Genomic DNA, 3,878 nt, shown 5'->3' with positions numbered 1-3,878 from the left:
AGCCCTTCAAGGGAAGGCCATGAGAAATATTAACGTCGATATGGGGATATCTTCTGATGCACTGCTTACAAGGGGTAGGAATTCTGAACAAGGTACAAGTTCTTTAGGTTCTAGACCAAATCCAAGGGCAAGGGCAAAGGAAAGGTAAAGTGCTAGAATTGTGGGAGCGAAGGACATGTGAAGAAGGATTGTACAAATCTTAAATCTAAGAGAGAAGAATCTGAGGCTTCATATAGGGAGGTCAATGCTGCCACGTCAGATGGATCGAGTGGATGTGATGGTGATGTTTTGTCTGTGTCTACGATCAGACACCCATATGATGATCGTAAGGGCAAGTGGATTCTAAACACAGGGGCATCCTTTCACAAGGCTCCTCATCGGAGTTGGTTCACTAGCTACAGGGAGTGTGATGGTGACAGGTATTTATGGGCAATGACAGTGCCTGTAATGTTTTGGCTGTTGGTACGACACGTGTCAAGATGTTTGATGGGACAGAGTGTACCCTGATTGGGGTGAGGCACATTCCTGACATGAAGAAGAGCCTGATTTCTCTCGGTGCACTCGAGGCTATAGGGTGCAGGTTCACAAGTATTGATGGTGTCCTTAAAGTATCTAAGGAGGTACGGGTAATCATGAAAGCACAACGACTCGATAATGTTTGCAGGTTGATCGAGAGCACTTCAAAAGGGGGAGCTGCAGTGGCTGTAGCGGATTCCACCTTTGCACATGTGTGGTATGCTAGGCATGGCCACATGAGTGGCTAGGGCAGGAAGGATGTGGCACACGGACAGTGATACGGAGCAGCCACCTATGAGAAGAATCACACAACATAATCGTAGGATATCGGTGAGGTACATGGACGACTCCAATATCGTAGGGGATTCATCTTCTATTCAGATGGTTCTGGGTGAGCCTCGTGCTGAGAAGTGAAAGGTGACTATGGGCGATATGATGGACTCATTGTACCAGAACGATACACGGGAGCTGGTAGAGCTTCTAGTGGGTTGGGATAGCGGTTGGATGCAAGTGGATCTTTGGGAAGATACAACATAGACACAAAGGAAGGTTAGTAGTGAAGGGTTATGCTCAGAGAGAAGGGATTGACTTCTCAGAGATATTTACGCCGATGGTATAGTAGGTGTCTATTAGATCCGTGATTAGCGCTGGTTGGCTAATGTGATCTCGAGTTGGAAGGATGGATGTGGAGTTTGCACTTTTGTAAGAAAAATTGAAAGAGCAGATCTACATGAAGCAACCAAAGTGGTTCAAAGTTAAAGGGGATGAGAAAAAAGTTTGCAAGAGGTCATGATATGACCTGTTGCCTAGGCAGTGGTTTGATTCTAAAAAGGACGACCTAAAAGTCCTAGAGGGGGGGGGGGGGGGGAATAGGACCATGCCAAATAAAAAATTAAATGCGGAAGTAAGAAAGAACTTAAACAAGATAGCACTTATCAATCCCAAATAGCAGAAATAAATAGCAACCTCAAATGCACAAGTATTGAGAGGTTGATATAGATGTTGTTCTAAGGACAACCTTATACCAAAAATCAATGGCTTATGGTAGAATAACCTGATTACTAGAACGGTCTATGTATCAAAATCCTAAACTGATATAGAGGAATAAAGAATAAAATAGAAATAAATATCTACTGCTATTACAACATTCACCACATGTGCAGAAAGTAAATTACAATCATTCACCACAAATGCATAAAAATAAACATTCACCACAACTCTGGCAATTATAGTGATTCGCTTGTGTGTACACCAACTGTTAGAAAATAGCCACACAACTACTCCACTCCCAATATCCTCACCCACGGGATATTGCCTTTCATTATGAAAAAGGTTTTCCAATGTTCACCCAAAACCTTCACAATTGTGTTTTTAAAAGGGCAACCACAATTAAAAACCCCACTCACTGAGATTTTCTGGCTATCTCAGTCAAAACTAAAAATGAAAGATTTTCTTGCAATCTTATAAACCAAATACAGAAAATGGAAATGTACTTATCTTAAAATTCTCCTTTTGATGAAGCCCGATAGAACTAATTCGATGTAGATGTTCAATGTCCAATCTCACATATGAAAGGGTTCTTAGGTCTAAATGATATTTAGATTAAATCAACCTGGGCTAGCTTGATTTGATTTTGATCTCAAAAAGGGTAAAATCAATATTCCCTTTTCAAAAGAAATAAAATTGAATAGAGATTACAAAATCAAACGCAAAAAAGCTATTAAAATAATCTTAAATACTAACCAATTAGCTTCTAAAATGTGGGGACAAGTTTCTCAGAGTTGTGACTTGAATACCTTTGAATGAATTGAAAAACTTTGAAAATTATCCTCAATTTATAGGCAAAAATACTGTTCACTCGACTGGCCTAGTGGTTAGCTCGACTGGTCAAAGGACCAACAACATTTTCAAATTTCTGGCGTGATAAGATAAGATCACTACTCGACAGGTCAAGTGGGACCCATAAATGTTATTGGACTTTGAGTCGAGCCTGCTCGACTGGTCGAGCACTGTTTCCTCGACTGGTTGAGTAGTCTCCAGGGTTAGTCAAGGGTCTAACAGAAAATCCTAAAAATTCACAACAAACCTTAGACTGGTCGAGCCAGTGTCTGGACTAGTCAAACCATCACTAGGACTAGTCGAAAAATGACATATTAAATTATCGCATGACTTATGATATTGTATGACCTATCCTAAGGTCAGTCTAGGGTCAAACAAACCTTACTAGTGAGATTGATTCATCACATACCATTCTCTTGAAATAGTTGAAGCTTAAAGACTTGATATCATACTTGAACTTCTTGTTCTTGAATCTCTTGATCTTGTACTTAAACCTCTTGTTTTTGAAGGTGAACTTCTTGATGTTGTATTTGAACTTCTTGATCTTGTACTTGAATGTAGACAAGATTGGCAAGGATGACATGAAGTTGATCTTACAATAACCGCTAAATAAGATACAGATTCCAAGAGGTTTTAGCATAACAAAATTTAACAAACTTAGGAGCTAGATAAGATAGCATTTACAAGTCAGAAGGCTGATAATCAGGATCAGCTATAGAGTTAGAGTCAATCTCATCAAATATGTCAACCATATTAACATCATCTAGAGGCAAAGTATCCTTCTCTTCAGTTGCTTCAGCTGCTCCCCCAGCACCTACATCAACTTGGCCTGGAGCCAATCTTAAATTCATCTTATTTATGTTCAAGTTGTTGAATGGTAGATGGTTAATTGGAGCTTCTCCAATAGGCATCGCCATAAGACAATGTGTGGTTAGAACAATCATAAGATAAGCAAAAGGTATATCGCTATGACTTGGGTGGAGACGGAACTAAATAATGATGTAACAGATAAGGGATGGAAGACAAATGGAAACACCAGTAACAATCGAATGAAGAATACGAGCCATGAATATAGTAAGCTCAGTTTTGTTAACAGATCTAGGGTAGACATTTAAAATGAAATTCGATGGAGAAACCTGTATCTGGGTAACATAAACTTTGAAGTGAGCGCATTCCCAGAACTCCATTCCACATTCATGTTGCATAAGACTCTAGTGAGCATTCTCTTCTTAGATTCAGATGGTTTTACTACAAGTGTATGAATGGGAATACCGTTATCATTAACTGAAAGGTCCATTAGTCAAGAAATTAAGTGACGATCCACTTCAGTTGGACCTTCGCTGATTGTAATTGTAAACGTTAGATTCTCAGTAGAGAAGTCACTAATGCAAGCATACATAGCCTGTGCAATGGAGCAGTGGACCGCCCCAAAGTAAAATGTTATCCCAACCTACAGATTGAAGGAGTGGGATAATATTAAATGGTGCCAAATGATCAGAGTTAACTATCCGTTCGACTATCAC

This window comes from Magnolia sinica, chromosome 7 (genome assembly GCF_029962835.1).
Source record: "Magnolia sinica isolate HGM2019 chromosome 7, MsV1, whole genome shotgun sequence".
NCBI classification, from domain to species: domain Eukaryota; kingdom Viridiplantae; phylum Streptophyta; class Magnoliopsida; order Magnoliales; family Magnoliaceae; genus Magnolia; species Magnolia sinica.
Note: the sequence above shows the minus strand (reverse complement) of the source record.